Source organism: Schistocerca americana, chromosome 2 (genome assembly GCF_021461395.2).
Source record: "Schistocerca americana isolate TAMUIC-IGC-003095 chromosome 2, iqSchAmer2.1, whole genome shotgun sequence".
NCBI lineage: Eukaryota > Metazoa > Arthropoda > Insecta > Orthoptera > Acrididae > Schistocerca > Schistocerca americana.
Genome location: NC_060120.1, coordinates 235,084,237 through 235,102,663, shown reverse-complemented (window position 1 = coordinate 235,102,663; position 18,427 = coordinate 235,084,237).

Genomic DNA, 18,427 nt, shown 5'->3' with positions numbered 1-18,427 from the left:
TGGTGCCGCACAACGTCGGAGTACATCTCGTCATTCGCCAGCTTTATGTCCACAGTAGTATTGAGGATCGAAAAATGTATTCCGAGAACGTCTTATGGCGGGAGACGCATTTCATCCCGTGTAAAACGTTCGACTTCGTACGCCTTCGGTCGTTCGTGATCTGGCTTGGCGTAAGAAAACACCATGATGGTCGATGAAGTCGGACTCTGCGGAAGTAAAGAAACCAGGCACTCGCTCGCAAGCAGCGCAACAGGCGTGACGCAAACAAGGCGTGCGCGCCTCACCCCAGCCAAAGGCCACCGGGACAGAATGTTTGTTATAAATGTGCAAACTATCACAGCGCGCCTCGCGCCGGACCCACACTCCCCTTGTAACGCCGGAAATGCATATCCTCCTATTTCCATCTATTGTACTATTATTTTTTTCCTTGTTTTGTTACCTCAAGATATGACATTTCTGTCTCTTTATATATTGTAATTGTTTTACTGTTTGTATATATATATTTATGCACTCATGTCGATGTATAATTGGTTTGTTTCGTAAATATTATTTGTATTTTTACGCTGGGTCTTGCCTAGGGAAAACTGCTATCGAACGATTACATCGATAGGTCGTGTGAAGAATCAAAGTTTGTAGGATCTTTGGTAGTGTTAACTCTGCCGCGTGGAGCGCGGGCTGGGCAGTGAGGGTCTGGCGGGAGTAGCGAGTGGAGCAGGTGTTGTGTGACGCTCCCGCGAGTTGCCGCGCTTTCGGGGTTTGGCAGCATGTAATTGCGCTCGACTCGCGATGATAGTTTCTGACATGGTGTCGCGGACGGGAAGCATTAGCTGGCGCACATCAAGAGCCCGTTTCGCCTGGTGACCGTGTCGAGAAGAAGGCGCGCCAACATCCAGCTTCTGCAACAGCGACGGCCGACAATGAGTGACTGTCGCCACCTCCTCGATCGACGGCTTCAAACCTTCAATCAATCAACAAGGAAGACTAAAAGCACGTAAAGTTTCAGAACTGCATGGCAGACCTCAGCTTTTCAAATTGTTCCATTTGCCTCGCAAAATTACAGCAACTTAGCATGAACCTTTCTTGCTCATTGTCCCAATTGCATTGCCAAGCAGGGTCCCTTCCTTTTCCGAAATGAACCCGAGTGTCGTTGAAATTCAAACGCCAGCATAATTCCATTTCACTGCTTTAATTTCAAAGTTCAATTCAAGCATTAGCTGGCTACAATAGTTAGATTACACAAGCACAAATTAAGAGTGCGAGTTTTGTTACCGTATTTTAGCTTACCTGTGACTGCAGCTCAGCTTGGTACGTACTAAATTTTACTATTGTTAATTGTTCAGAATCATTTAATTCAAGTTCAAAGTTAAATCTCTTCTTTCTAAATTGCGTAGATTCAAGTAGCTTTTGAAATGATTGTTGAGGTAGTCCAAGACTAACCGTATTTTACTGGATTTCGATGTGCTTCAGAAAGAAAGCTCACTATTAACTTCAGTCACTAAATTAACTTTCGATTTTCCGGTGTTATTAATTCTTTTGCTAAATTAAGTCAGAGTGTAGCGAAATTTATTACTTCTGACAGACTTTCAGTTTTCACACTACACGTGTCAACCTTCAGTTGCCACGCTTCTAGTGTTAATTATATGTGTAATAACCTTTCTTTTTCAGTTACTATAGTAATTGTCCTTAGGACTGGCGACCGTGATTTCCCCCAAATCTCAAATATCTAATTACCGCTAGTTAATTGTTAACGTAACGGCCGCACATTTACTTTCTTTATTAACTTTACCCCTTTTCAAAATTAATTTCCACCAGTTTCATTTGCATTTTTCCTTTCATTTAGATGTAACTCTTTCCTCCCTCTTTACCGACAGGTTAACTTCGGTGACGATTGCTTTTCCAAAACTCCCATTAGGTACACGCGGTTTCATTTTTCACTGTCATTAAGGTCGGTAAGTGAGGGGGAGGTTACACGTGACAGGACAATCTTCGGTTTTGAGGTTGTTCTGGACACGAATTTGGCATTGTGCAAATCTCGTAACAAAGTACTGGTTACGTACAGGCCGTTACGTCAGCGAGAATAAGTAGTGGGAGTAATCCTAATTATATTTGAGATTTGTCATTTATATTGAAAATTATTAAAATGAGTGAAGGCAACAATTACCAAAATTTGGTAGACTTGGATACGGAACAATCGGTCGAACAGTGGGAAACGCGCACGGCGGTTCCCATTGTTCAGGGGCAGGCGGCTAGCATGAAAGACGCGACCGCCGAAACGCAACAAAGAGCAGAAACGGAATTCCAAACTTTAGAAAATGTTTCGGAATCGGAAGCGAAAATCAAATCTGTACCCCTTGATGATGAATACGGGGGAACATGTATAGAGGAACCAGCTACGGAAGTAAAACCGGTAGTCTCCGGGAATTTAACTGATTTATTGAATGTTTTGATTAATGAAATCAAGAGTCAATCGGCAGAAATTATAGCTCTGTCTGCCAAGCAAGAAGCTCAGTCTGAAAAGATTGAACGAAAGCTAGACAATCAGAACAAAGCTATTAATGTTGTTAACAACAATGTTGGAGTTGTTAATACAAAAGTTGATAAAATCAAAGAAGATATTGTTGTAATTAATACCGAAATCGGTAATCTTAAACAGGAAATGATAGGCGTTCAGGCGGAAATTGCGAGCATAAATACTCGTTTTGATTCCGAAATTAGCAGAATCGAGAAAAGTGTAGGAGAAGCAGTTGCTCCGATCATCGAGAATAAGGTGACGGAACAAATTCAATTAATGAAAAAAGAGGATCAAAAGAAGGTGGAAACTTTAAAGGCTTTAGTGTCCGAAGTAGACACTAAAGTGAGGGAGCAGGCTAATACCTGCGAAGAGAAAAAGAGGGAAGTGGAAACGCTTGCGACAACCACTTGCCAAGTGATTACGAGGGTGTCTGAATTAGAAAGGAAACTTGACGAAAAACAGAGCTATGTGCCAATCTGTGCACATAGTTCGGAGTTGTTGACGAAAGAGGAGCGGTTCGACCCCTTCAAAAAAGGCGGTATACACGCGACGGATTTCATTAAAAATTGTGAAAGAGTTTTACCCAGATCATGGACTAATGAGAGAAAAATTAATGCGGTTATTGATGTGCTGGCTGGTGATGCCAAGCGTTGGGGCTTAAACCTCAACATTACGAACCTGACTTTTGACGAGTTTAAAAATTTGTTTCTGGCTGAATACTGGTCAGAACAAAAACAGCAAAGTGTCTGGCGCGAATTTGTCGTATCGAGGCCTTTCGATGCGAATTCGCGCGGCTCGATGAAGGAGTTTTGTGAGGGCTGGATCCGCAAGTTGGAATATATGCGTGATCGCCGCACGGAATCCGAAATAGTCTGGGAACTCTACAAAAAGCTTCCAGATGATACAAAAAGCTACGTAGGAAGCAATTACAGGACAATAAATGATTTCCTGGAAAGAGTGGAGGACGAGGACAATTGGCGCAATAATCGCGACAGTGGTAGAGGCCGTGGTAACAACAAAGGGTACCACAGCAACCACACCAACGATAACCATGGGAATAATGCATACCGCAACCGTGGCAGCAATAACAATAATCGTTCGGACCGTAATAACAATCGGTACAATGCAAATAATAACCGGAATGACGGAAACCAGTATCATACTAGCGTGATACGGGCTGCGCAGAATAGTAATAACGCCAGAGGGTGTGACCAGCCGCCTCAGCAGTATCCGGGGAGCGTATCTGCTGGGACGAGACAGGGAAACCATTAGCCGCGCCGGTGAGGGGCCGACCGGGCGTGGAGAAATTTTGGCGGCCCAATAACAGGAGAAAACCCAGGTGTCGTCGTTATGAAAATTCCGTATGGAATAATCAACGGCGGGAGAGTGTGCCAGTGTTAGGAGAAAGGAGTGCGCCCACAAGTAGTAAATCAGCTGTATACATGGCAGCAGAAAATACATTCACTGTCAGTGAGAACAATTTAAGTAGTGTTCCGGAAATCGATTATAAAGTGGCAGCTGTAATACCCACAGCGGAACTGGAGATTGAGTTTAAGAATGATTCGCAATTGTTGAGAGAAGATCAGATGTCGGATAAAACGTCCGTCATCGAGCGAGGGGATGCAGAGAGGGATGAGGTCTGGTTAAGGCAGTTCGGTCGCTTATACGACGAACTAAGAGATTATAGGGGCCTGTACGGGAGGAGTGTTTATGGGGAGCACGGACATGATTTGCCGCGTCTCGTCCCACAGGAAGATAGTATTTGTGAAGTGATGGAAAGTTCTGGCCCTAACCGGCAGACTTTACCAGAAATAGTTGATGTTAATGGGGAGCACGAGCAAGATTCGTCGTGTTTCGTCCCGCAGGAGTTAGATGTTGAAGTAGTAACGGAAAGTTCTGGCCCTAACCGGCAGACTTTACCGAAAGTTATAGTGGTAGAAGTAGCCGACCCATCCGACGCAAACCTCCAGTTTAAACATTGCGAGAGTATTAAGGAGAAAGATTACGAAAATTTTAGTGATAGCCGGACACGATTGGTAGAAAAGCACATAGATTACAGCGTGTATGAGGTTAGAGCTGACATTATACAGTCAGACGATAGCAGTGTGGGTTGCGCAGATCCAGAGGAAGTAATTTCAGATGCTACTGGGCATATTTCTCCAGGTAGATTGGCAAAGGAATCAACGAAGGTGACAATTAGTGAATTGATAGCAAAGCAACACTCACTAGTTGACGAGTTACAGGAAAAGGTTTCGGTATTGGAGGCGAAGCTACAGACTAAGCCTCAGGACAGACGTGTTGAAATTAAAACTGTATGTGAACAGAGGCTGAAAAAGCCGCCAGATAAACCGGATTTAGGATCAAAGCCGGATGGTTTTTTCTGGAATGACCTGGATATAGACGAGGATTTACTGTGGGAAAATAAAGAAACAGTCGAGGACAAGTGTAGACAGATAGTGGTGTCTGTTAATATGCACGACCTACAACTAAACGTGTTGATTGACACCGGTGCAGAATTGAGTGCTGTATCTGGGAAAATATTTGAGTTACTGAAAGACAGACCTGGCATCGTAGTTATGCCAGTAACAGGAGTGAAAATTATCGGTGCTACTGGGAAGGCCAGTAAACCGGTCACAAAACAGATTTTTGTCAACTTCGAGATATGTGGGGCACGATTTGAACAAGAGTTTGTCGTCGTGCCAGACTTAACTACGGAAGTAATTATCGGGTTAGATTGGCTATTAAAGTACCGTGCAGTGATTAACTGCGAAAGCAAAACTTTGACATGTACGTCCCAAGATAAAACAATAGTAGTTAGTTTTGACGAGGCAGGAGACGGTGTGCATAGGCAATACCAGCCTATACACATTGTTAACTGGCCGAATGGTATTGACGTAGGTATGAATTTGAACTACTGTAATGTGAGGAATTTCGGCATTGACAAAAGTGTAAAAGTTTAGTGGAAGAGATAATCAAATTCCCTCCACGGATTGACATTAGTATTGGTGTGAAAAAAGATCGTTTGCGAGAAGTAATGAAGCTTAAAGCCGATGCTCGCATACGTCGTCATGACGCTAAAGCGCGTTTTGCTAAGTTTGCAATCGGAGACTTAGTACTTGTAAAAGCTCATGAGAAATCGAGCGAGATAGACCATGAAAACTCTAAATTTAAGTTTGTTTATAATGGACCATATAAAGTCATTGGTATGCCTCACACAAATGCTTACGGAATATTGTAGACTTGAAATTGTACCAACCTAGGATCGATTAATACCACACAATGGGTAATTTATACAGTATGTAAAATAGAGTGTAAGATTTAACGATTTGTTAGATTACCATGCTTTTGACTGACCAAGGTCATTAAAGAAGTTGTAATTAATAAGTAATTAATTTTGATTAATCAATTTAATTTTAATCAATTTAATCATGATCTAATCAACTGAAAAATCCAAGCTGCTAGTTTAAGTTTTCAGCTGAGTCACAGTAGATTAAGCAATGTAAATATGATTTTGTAACTAGCTGTAAGATTTCATGAATATGTGTTTTACTAGTCATTGCCGATGTACTTAGACGCTGTTTTAAGTTTCAGGCTTGTACATGTGTGATGATGGACAGTGTTGAGTTATCCACTGTGATAGTGTTTATGGACTCCTTGAGATTACTCGGGAGTGAGTTTTTCCGAAAGAATTCAGTGGAACAGATGTTCTGGAAACGCCGTCACAAGGGCGAGTGAGATCAAGCGTGCCGCACACGCGGGCGCAACAATACTGGCGAGGCGAGCCGCTGTCGGCTCTTGTGCCGCTGTTGGCTCTTTTGGGCCGCTGTCGGCATCCTTTGTACTCGCGAGTACGGAATGTGGAGTTGCTTGTCTTCCCGGACAGCTGATGTGAAAGGATTCTGCTGTCAATATTTATGTTTTATTTTATCTGCTGTATATTATTTTCTTGTTTAGCGTTTAATGGACTCCCATGACGAGAATATTAATTATGAAAGGGTTATGTAAAAATGTGTATTCTAAGTAATTAATTATTAATTTGCGTATTTTGATCTACCTGTTTTTATGACCATGTACTCTGATTAATTTTGCAAATAGTATTCCATTCCTCATAGTGTTACGAATTTTAATGATTTTGGAATAGCTAAACCATTTTCTATATTTTCTATGAATTTTAATATGTTGTCAACCTGTTTTATTTTGATCAAGATGACAGAGTGGAATAAGATTAGGAGTGTCTCCACTCAATTATTATGGTCTAAAAAATTGATTTATGGTTAATTAGACGAATGCTAAATTTTGTTGATGTTTTGAGCATATGCATTTCCGCTGTTTCTTTTTTGGGACATTTTCTGAGTCTGTTTACGTTACACGAACATCCTCAGACAATGTGGGGCACGTGTAACGCCGGAAATGCATATCCTCCTATTTCCATCTATTGTACTATTATTTTTTTCCTTGTTTTGTTACCTCAAGATATGACATTTCTGTCTCTTTATATATTGTAATTGTTTTACTGTTTGTATATATATATTTATGCACTCATGTCGATGTATAATTGGTTTGTTTCGTAAATATTATTTGTATTTTTACGCTGGGTCTTGCCTAGGGAAAACTGCTATCGAACGATTACATCGATAGGTCGTGTGAAGAATCAAAGTTTGTAGGATCTTTGGTAGTGTTAACTCTGCCGCGTGGAGCGCGGGCTGGGCAGTGAGGGTCTGGCGGGAGTAGCGAGTGGAGCAGGTGTTGTGTGACGCTCCCGCGAGTTGCCGCGCTTTTGGGGTTTGGCAGCATGTAATTGCGCTCGACTCGCGATGATAGTTTCTGACATGGTGTCGCGGACGGGAAGCATTAGCTGGCGCACATCAAGAGCCCGTTTCGCCTGGTGACCGTGTCGAGAAGAAGGCGCGCCAACATCCAGCTTCTGCAACAGCGACGGCCGACAATGAGTGACTGTCGCCACCTCCTCGATCGACGGCTTCAAACCTTCAATCAATCAACAAGGAAGACTAAAAGCACGTAAAGTTTCAGAACTGCATGGCAGACCTCAGCTTTTCAAATTGTTCCATTTGCCTCGCAAAATTACAGCAACTTAGCATGAACCTTTCTTGCTCATTGTCCCAATTGCATTGCCAAGAAGGGTCCCTTCCTTTTCCGAAATGAACCCGAGTGTCGTTGAAATTCAAACGCCAGCATAATTCCATTTCACTGCTTTAATTTCAAAGTTCAATTCAAGCATTAGCTGGCTACAATAGTTAGATTACACAAGCACAAATTAAGAGTGCGAGTTTTGTTACCGTATTTTAGCTTACCTGTGACTGCAGCTCAGCTTGGTACGTACTAAATTTTACTATTGTTAATTGTTCAGAATCATTTAATTCAAGTTCAAAGTTAAATCTCTTCTTTCTAAATTGCGTAGATTCAAGTAGCTTTTGAAATGATTGTTGAGGTAGTCCAAGACTAACCGTATTTTACTGGATTTCGATGTGCTTCAGAAAGAAAGCTCACTATTAACTTCAGTCACTAAATTAACTTTCGATTTTCCGGTGTTATTAATTCTTTTGCTAAATTAAGTCAGAGTGTAGCGAAATTTATTACTTCTGACAGACTTTCAGTTTTCACACTACACGTGTCAACCTTCAGTTGCCACGCTTCTAGTGTTAATTATATGTGTAATAACCTTTCTTTTTCAGTTACTATAGTAATTGTCCTTAGGACTGGCGACCGTGATTTCCCCCAAATCTCAAATATCTAATTACCGCTAGTTAATTGTTAACGTAACGGCCGCACATTTACTTTCTTTATTAACTTTACCCCTTTTCAAAATTAATTTCCACCAGTTTCATTTGCATTTTTCCTTTCATTTAGATGTAACTCTTTCCTCCCTCTTTACCGACAGGTTAACTTCGGTGACGATTGCTTTTCCAAAACTCCCATTAGGTACACGCGGTTTCATTTTTCACTGTCATTAAGGTCGGTAAGTGAGGGGGAGGTTACACCCTCCAGCGCCTCATATCCGCATTCCCTGTCCACGTCCTCCATTCTCGCTACTCTTGACGTTCCGGCAGGAGGTCGGATGCAACTGTGCATGAATGTGTAGTGTCTTTTCTTTCGCATATGTCCAAAAGAAGAGACACCACACATTCATGTAATTCAATTTTTCTCGAAATTAAGGTCTATATTTGATATCAGTGGATTTCTCTTGACCAAGAATGCCTTCTTTGTCTGTCCTAGTCTGATTTTTATGACCTCCTCGTTCTGTTCACATTAAGTTATGTTTGCTTCCAAGGCAGCAGCATTCCTTAACTTCGTCTACTTTGTATTCAACAATTCTGACATGAAATTAATCGCTAGTCTCATTTCTGCTACAACTCACTTATTTCGTCTTTTTTCAGTTGACTCTCAATTTATATTCTGTACTCATTAGACTGTTCATTCCATTCAGTAGGTCTGTAATTCCTCTTGCTTTTCACTGAGGATGGCGATGCCGTCAGCGAATCTTATCATTGATATCCTTTCTTCTTACATTTAAATCCCACTCTTGAGTCTTTCTTTTATTTCCATCATTGCTTCTTCGATAAACAGTAGGGGTGAAAGACTGCATTCCTGTTTTACACCCTTTTTCAAAACGGGTCTGAGCACTATGGGACTGAACATCTGAGGTCATCAGTCCCCTAGAACTTAGAACTACTTAAACCTAACTAACCTAAGGACATCACACACATCCATGCCCGAGGCAGCATTCGAACCTGCGACCGTAGCGGTCGCGCGGTTCCGGACTGAAGCGCCTAGAACCGCTCGGCCACCGCGGCCGGCTACACCCTTTTTAGTACAAGCACTTTGTTCTTGGTCTTCCATTCTTATTGTTCCCTCCAAGTTCTTGTACATATTGCATGTTACGCATCTTTCGCTATAGTTTACTCAATTTTTCTCAGAATTTCAAACACGTTGCACCATTTTACATAGTCGAACGCTTTTTCCAGATCGACAAATCCTATGAATGTCTCTTGATTTTTCTTTAGTCTTGCTTCCATTATTAACCGCAACGTCAGAATTGCTTCTCTCGTGCCTTTATCTTTCCTAAAGCCAAACTGATCGTTATCTAGCACATCGTTAATTCTCTTTCCCATGCTTCTGTATATTATTCTTGTAAGCAACTTGGATACATGAGCTATTAAGCTGATTGTGCGATAATTCTCGCACTTGTCAGCTCTTGCCGTCTTCCCCCAATGACTTTAGAAATTCTGATCGAATGTTATCTATCCCTACTGCTCCAAAGCTCTGTTAAATTCTGATTCTAGTACTGGATCCCCTACCTCTTCTAAATCGATTCCTGTTTGTTCTTCTATCACATCAGCCATGTCTTCCCCCTCATAAAGGCTTTCAGTGTATTCTTTCCACCTATCCGCTCTCTCCTCTGCATTTAACAGTGGAATTCCCGTTCCACTCTTTATGTTATCACCCTTGCTTTTAATGTTACCGAAGATTGTTTTGACTTTCCTGTATGCTGAGTCTGACCTTCTGACAATCATTTATTTTTCGTTGTCTTCACATTTTTCCTGCAGCCATTTCGTCTTAGCTTCCCTGGACTTCCAATTTATTTCATTCCTCAGCCACTTGTATTTCTCTATTCCTGAGCTTCCCGGAACATTTTCGTACTTCCTCCTTTCATCGATCAATTGAAGTATTTCTTGTTACCCATCGTTTCTTCGCAGTTACATTTTTTGTACCTATGTTTTCTTCCCAACTTCTGTGATGCTCTTTTTAGAGATGTCCGTTCCCCTTCAACTGTACTGCCTACGGAGCTATTCCTTGTTGCTGTATCTGTAGCCTTAGAGAACTTCAACCGTATCTCGTCATTCCTTAGTACTTCCGTATCCCACTTCTTTGCGTATTGATTCTTCCTGACTAATGTCTTAAACTTCAGCCTGCTCTTCATCACTAATATATTGTGATCTGAGTCTATGTCTGCTCAGGGGTACGCCTGACAATCCACTATCTGATTTCGGAATCTCCATCTCACCATGATGTAATCTAACTGAAATATTCGCTTATCACCCAACCTTTTCCAAGTATACCTCTCCCTCTTGTGATTCTTGAACAGAGTATTCGCCGTAACTAGCTGAAACTTGTTACAGAACTCAGTTAGTCTTTCTCCTCTCTCATTCCTTTTTCCAAGCCCATATTCTCAAGTTACCTTTTCTTCTACTCTTCCCCTACAACTGCATTCCAGCCTCCCATGACTTTTAGATTTTCATATCCATTTACATACTGTATTATCCTTTCAATATCCTCATACACTCTCTCAATCTCTTCGTCTTCAGCTTCCGACGTCGGCATGCATACTTGAACTATCATTGTCGGTATTGGTTTGCTGTCGATTCCGATAAGAATTTCCATTGCACTCAGTGATGCCGCATTTGCTTTATATTTTAACGCAGATTGTTTTGACTTTCGTGTTAGCAGTTTGTCTTTCGACGAGCATTTCTTTTTCGGTTTCTCGCTATTTTTCCTGCAGCCATGTCGATTTCGTATCCTACACCCCCAATTTATTTCACTCCTAAGTGACGTATACGGGGTGTTCGGAAATTCCAAGTACAAACGTCTAGGACTTTCTAACCGCTCTTTAGAGAGTGGTTATACAGAAACGAGTATTAGATTAAATTCTGTAATACTAAAAGACCCTAGAGCCAAAAAACGGTAGTAGTATTTCGAAGTAACAGTTAGTTAACATTTTACAAAGAGTAGATATTCGAAATAGAATAACGCAAAGTAGTACAAAGGGAATCCAGAGCTGCGTTTTGTTTTGAATGTAATATATAAACCAATGCGCAGCATTGTTAGGTCTCTTGAGTTTTTGTTTTCAGCGGTGGCGAGTGCGTTCGCAGTTCTTCCGTGGTAGTCGGAATTTTGGGATTAGAAGCCTAATTAAATTGCTTTCTTAGAACTGGATTAGACGTTGGAGTGGTGGAGAGTATAGTATTTTGGGATAAATTCAGAGACGGAGTCAATTAGAGGTGATTGGGTGTAGGAACATTGATATTCAAGTGAATGGTGATTGAACGTGTTAAACGAAACGCTACGATCGTATACTTACGATTGTGAAGAGATTTATTGACAATACGGAAACTTTTATGTTGAATTAGAACTTTATTCGCTATATGCGAACTATTAAAGAGTATTGGGATCGAAAATAGTTTGGACCTTATCACACTAGTATTTTTGCCGCTCGTTGTCAAGGTAATTCCGCTAATAAACGAGACGTGAAAAAAATAGTGACCCACAAGAGACTAAACTTGTGCTGAACAGACACTGAAAGGATTCGAACCCATAATTAATATCGTGTCTTGAGAATTGAGAAGCTCAGACATTGTAAGGCCCAGAGACATATTTATAATTTATCGGACATTAATGGCAAAGGGCAGTTTCATGGGAAAGCACATCTTTGGTGATAGGTACACGATGAATGTAGTACTGACTGACTGTTATCATACCGAAACAATACACACTAGGATCAACTCTCCTTTCATTGACCCCCAGGTGTCATCTCTCATTAATTCAAGAACTTAATTGTGTCAATAAAACAGAAATATACGAGACATTCCCAGTGTTTACTAAATTCCGTAATCAGCTAGTACATGGACAATAATATCTGTGAACATTCAAGGGTTATTGAAGGAAGCTGATAAACCTTCTTACAAACAAATTTAATAGTATTCAACGAATGCATACTGACTGCTAAAGTAACTAAATCAAATTACTCAGGGGAAACAAATTAGTAAAAATAGACTGGAACACAACCGATATCTTACTTCAGAGTAATAAAAAAAAACTATCTTTGGATCCGTCATGGTTGAAAGTGTTTGAAATATCTCTGGAAAAACGCGATCAATTTTCAAGCGCTAGTTCACACGACTAGATTCACAACATGAGTCAGAGGTGTTTTATGCCCGACCCACACGGTAGGGAATGGTTCTTAACTAGCCGGGACAATATATACACAGACTTTTGAGATCATCTTCGCTGCCGGGAGGGGGAGGGGGACGGCGAAGCGATATCGATGCAGTCGCGACAACGGTGGATGTGCGGGCATAACTTGCAGAGGGGAGTGAATACCTAATATTCTGAACAGGAATGTACCGTTTCCGTTCCGCGACGGTTTCATTTCAGATATGCAACGCGTCCACGTCTCCTGGGGAAAAGAGAAAAGTCTCAGAGTTTCTTGTCCTGGTATGCAATAGGGTAGACAGGACAACTTGTACTACGTCAGACGGTTACCTGATGTCACTTAATGTATGCAGAGTTTAAGTAGAGGCAGAGGAAGATCTGCTGGCACGGGTTCCTGCCATGTACTAGAAATTTAAAGACGCCAGGTGGTATGGAGAGTGCGTACCAGAACATGCTTTGTAGGTACAATGTCGGTAACAGCGTTGATGGTCGCCACATCGAGCCGTGCTTGTAATGCATCAGTACTGCTCTGCACGTACAGTATGCTGGGGTTTTTTTGTTTTTAATAATGGGTAAACATGTAATGTTTAATTAATACAACCAAATGTGCTTTAGTGATAAATTGATGTTTCGTTATGTTTCCTTTCCAGTTATTACCTGATAATTGCATTGCGTCAGCTTAATTCAGTTCCTCAAACAGACGTGGATGAGTCAAACAAAATATTATGCACTCACTCCTCTCTACAAGTTTAGAAGTTTGTAACTCCAGTTTTTACCTGATAATTGTATTGCGTCAGCTTAATTCAGTTCCTCAAACAGACGTGGATGAGTCAAACAAAATATTTTGCACTCACTCCTCTTTACAAGTCTAGAAGTTTGTAACTGGAATTTCCGAAAGCCCTGTATTGCTATATTCCTGTCTTTCCCTGAACATTTTTGTTTTTCCTTCTTTCGTCGATCAGCTGAAGAATTGCTTCTGTTACCCAAGGTTTCTTCGCTGTTACCTTCCTTGAACATACATTCGTATGTACAGTTTCTATGATTACCCTTTCTAGAGATGCCCATTCCTCTTCAACTGAATTGCTGTGGTATTCATTATTGCATTATATACATTCTTAATGAATTTGATACGCAACTCATCATTCCTCAGTACTTCAGTATCCCATTTCTTCCCACAATGATTCTTTTGGACAACTCTCTTAAACTGCATTCTACTCTTCATGATTAATAAATTGTGATCGGGGTCTACATATGTTCGTTGGTACGCCTTACAGTCTAATATCTGATTGCAGAATCTCTATTTGACCATCATGTAATCCAGGTGGAACCCTTCTGTGTCTCTAGGCCTTTCCCAGGTATGTCTGCTCCTCTTGAGATTTTTGAACAGTGTATTCGTTTTTACTAACTGAAATTTATTGCAGCACTCATTCTGTCTCCTCTCTCATTCATACTATGAAGCCCATATCCTCCGTAACTCATTCTCCTAATTCCTTCCCCAACTACCACGGTTCAATGACCCATGACTATTAGGTCATCATCTCTGTTTACGTACTGAATTATCCATGTAATTTCCTCATATACTTTCTCTACCTCCTCATCTTCTGCTTGTGACGATGGCGTTATTGTTGCCTTCGATTTGCTGTTGATTCTGATAAGAACAACCCCATCACTGAACTGTTCACAGTAACACACCCTGTGCCCTAACTTCCTATTCATAACGAATCCTACACCTGTTATACCATTTTCTGCTGCTGTTGATATTACCCGATACTCATCTGACCAGAAATCCTTGTCTTCCTTCCACTTCACTTCACTGACCCCTACTATATCTAGATTGAGCCTTTGCATTTCCCTTTTCAGATTTTCTAGTTTCCCTACCACGTTCAAGCTTCTGACATTCCACGCCCCGACTCGTAGAACGTTATCCTTTCGTTGATTATTCAATCTTTTTCTCATGGTAACCTCCCCCTTGGCAGTCCCCTCCCGGAGATCCGAATGGGGGACTATTCCGGAATCTTTTGCCAATGGAGAGATCATCATGTCACTTTTTCAGTTACAGGGCACATGTCCTGTGGATACCCATAATATGTCTTTAATGCAGTTGTTTCCATTGCCTTCTCCATCCTCATGCCGTTGATCGTTGATTATCTTTCGCCTTCTGGGGGCGGTTTCAAACCCCACGGGCAATTAGGTTGCCCTGAAATTGTGTCTACTTACTCTCCCCTCAGAGATAAGACCACTGGCGGAACATGGGTGACTTCTTATGCCGGAAATGTTCGGCCACCAATGCTGATGACTTGCATTCAAAATTTAAGTCGTGGATGGGATTGAAGCCGGAAGCCTGGTCGTTTCGATTACCTTTCAAAGATTTATTTCTTTTACTCCTAATCAGCGTAGTGTTTCAGTTGTATAATTTTAAAAATTTCATTCCATTTTTTTCGTCCCGTACATCATTCGGCTCCACACGTCTCTTCTAAACTTGATTACTTCTGTTGTGTCTTCCCGAATTTCTATGCCTTTCGAATCGTTATTCCACATTCTACAACTCTCTGACCCATTTGTCTTTCGCTTCCTTTCAATTTTTGTGAATAGATTGAGAATTTCTCCGTAGTCAGAAGGAAGCATTTTGTCCTGCAGGCTCATACTCATAAACTCGACGACGCTGAGAACCAGCAAGCTATGTAAATGATAGCAGTTACTGATTCTTGACATTACATTGCTGCAAATATCACTCACTTTTTATGGTAGCTTGGTTGACTGATTCGGCGGAGGGGACCAAACAGCGAGGTCATCGGTCCCATCAGATTATGGAAGGATGGGGAAGGAAGTCGGACGTGTCCTTTCACAGGAACCATCCCGGTACTTACATGAAGCGATTTAGGGAAATCACGAAAAACATAAATCAGGATGGCCGGGCGCGGTTTTGAACCATCGTCCTCTCGAACGCGAGTCCGATGTGCTAACCGCTGCACCACCTCGCTGGGTATTCTTCTGAGTATTGTAAGAAAATGAAACGGCTACAGCCATCCTTATCATTTTATTTATTTTGTGTGTGACGAAAGGTTTTTTTTTTTTTGCGATTTCACAAGTATTCAAATAGAGTGACACAGTTGTTAATTGTCATCATTACTAAGTTTATGTTGGCTGCATTTTGAACGCAACAGCTGCTTTTTTTTCTATATCTCGTGCATCCTTGTTTCGGATACACCCAGATTCACTCTTATACTGATGCCGCGCAGAATCCGACTTGTAGTCTTAAGTATTAAGACTTTTTTTTGTAGGCCGACAGCATTTTCCCAGGGACTCACGACTGAGTCTATGTGATCGTTCCATTTCGTATCCCCACAAATTATTACACCGGCGTATTTGTGTTAGTCGAGTGAGTCCATCTGTGACTAACAGCAAGGGCTTAACACAGTTCACTGGGGCATGTGTCAAGTTACTCCTATATTATGTCGACAAATTTTCATCCAAAATAACATACCGCGTCGTGCCTACCCCTCGATCCAGCGCAGTGGTAAAAAATTGGGCTCGGATTAGTAAAGGCGACTGTTCCATTTCCCGTCCGCGGATTTAGATTTCCCATGATCGCTTAAGATGAATGCCGGGGTGTTTCCTTTCAAAGGGCACGGTCGATTTCCTTCCATGTCATTCCTCAATCTAAGTCCGCGCTCCAGTGACGTCGTCGTCGACCGGGCGTTAAACCCTAATCTTCCTTTCTTTGCCTCGAACCAGCCATAAATTTCCTATAATATACCGTATGATACTATTTCTGTCAACTAGCATTGGTGTACATTAAGATGAGGTTGATGACAAAAAATGGCGAAGTATGCAGATTTACAGATCCGAAGTGTTGTAGATTAATTGATTTCAGTGCCAGGAAAGAGTGTTTGGCATACATGCCTGGACTCTCGTGGTGTGGAAATACATGGTGACAATTGTAATATGCCGTAATTACGGTTGGCTGTAGTGGGACCAAACACTGTACGACTCCATCTCTGGCCTTTTTCTTCTACACTATTTGCTCAAAAGTACACAATGTGGAATATACCACTGGATATCACGATAAGAGGATCTGCCATTATAAAAAATGGCAGGTAGTGTAGAGTTGTCAGTGGAGAAGCAATAAGAGCAGAATGGGTCGGTCACAATAGATCAGTCACTTCGAACGGCGCTAGCTCTTTATTCCCATGAAGTAATGAGTGCTGTTGAGAAGGGATCTCAGATCGATTCCGTATTCCTAGATTTCAAGAAGGCTTTTGATACCGTTCCTCACAAGCGACTATTAATCAAATTGCGTGCATATGGAGTATCGTCTCGGTGGATGTGTGACTGGATTCGTGATTTCCTCTCGGAGAGGTCACAGTTCGTAGTGATAGACGGTAAATCACCGAGTAGAACAGAAGTGATATCTGGCGTTCCGCAAGGTAGTGTCATAGGCCATCTGCTGTTCCTGATTTATATATATGATCTAGGTGATAATCTGAGCAGCCCCCATGATTGTTTGCAGATGATGCTGTAATTTACCGTCTAGTAAAATACCCAGACTATCAATTCCAATTACAAAATGATCTAGAGAGAATTTCTGTATGGTGCGAAAAGTGGCAATTAGCACTCAACAAAGAAAAGTGCGAGGTCATCCACATGGGTACTAAAAGAAATCCTATAAATTTTGGGTATACGATAAATCGCACAAAACTAAGGGCTGTAAATTCGACTAAATATCTAGGAATTACAATTACGAACAACTTAAATTGGAAAGACCACATAGATAATATTGTGGGGAAGGCAAAACAAAGACTGCGCTTTGTTGGCAGAACACTTAGAAGATGCGACAAACCCACTAAAGAGACAGCCTACATTACACTTGTCCGTCCTCTGCTGGAATATTGCTGCGCGGTATGGGATCCTTACCAGGTAGGATTGACGGCGGACATCGAAAAAGTGCAAAGAAGGGCAGCTCGTTTCGTGTTATCGCGCAATAGGGGTGAGAGTGTCACTGATATGATACGCGAGTTGGGGTGGCAGTCACTGAAACAAAGGCGGTTTTCTTTGCGCGAGATCTATTTACGAAATTTCAATGACCAACTTTCTCTTCCGAATGCGAAAATATTTTGTTGACACCCACCTACGTAGGGAGAGATGATCATCATAATAAAATAAGAGAAATCAGAGCTCGAACGGAAAGATTTAGGCTTTTTTTTTCCCACGCGCCATTCGAGAGTGGAATGGTAGAGAAGTAGTATGAAAATGGTTCGATGAACCCGCTGCCAGGCAGAGGGTGAATTGCAGAGTAACCATTTAGATGCAGATGTAGATGTAGATTTATTCACCGGATGTCACACGAGCAAGAAATCCATCAGGGCGATTTCAACCCTTCTCAAGCTGCCCAAGTCGACAGCTGGTTATGTGATTGTGAAGTGGAAGCGCGAAGGAGCAACCACAGCTAAGGCAAACCCAGGTAGACCTTATGTACTGATGGACAGTGACTGTCGAGCCGTCGAGTAGTGAGGAGGACAGCTGTAAAAATTCGCATGAAATCGGGGGGCGGAATCACTCGTGAGTTCCAAACTGCTGCTAGCAGTTCAGTTAGCATATTGACAGTACGTTGGAAGTTACAAATAGTGGGATGCAACGGCTGAAAAGCTCCTCATAAACCATACATTTCAGTAGTCAGAGACAAGCGGACTTTGAGTTGGTGTAAAGAGCAATGCCACCGGAAAGGAGTGATCCGGAGTGATGAATCATGCTATACCCTGTGGCAATTCGATAGAAGGGTTTGAATTTGGTGAATAGCTGGAGTACGTTACCTGCCAACTTGTGTAGTGCCAATAGTCATGTACAGAGTAGGTGGCGGTACGATATGGGAGTGTTTTTCGTGGGTACAGAGTGGTCGAGAGCATACGTGGTCTAGGGGCAGAGACTTTCATTAGTAATCAAAACGTCACGAGTTCGAACCCTCCCACT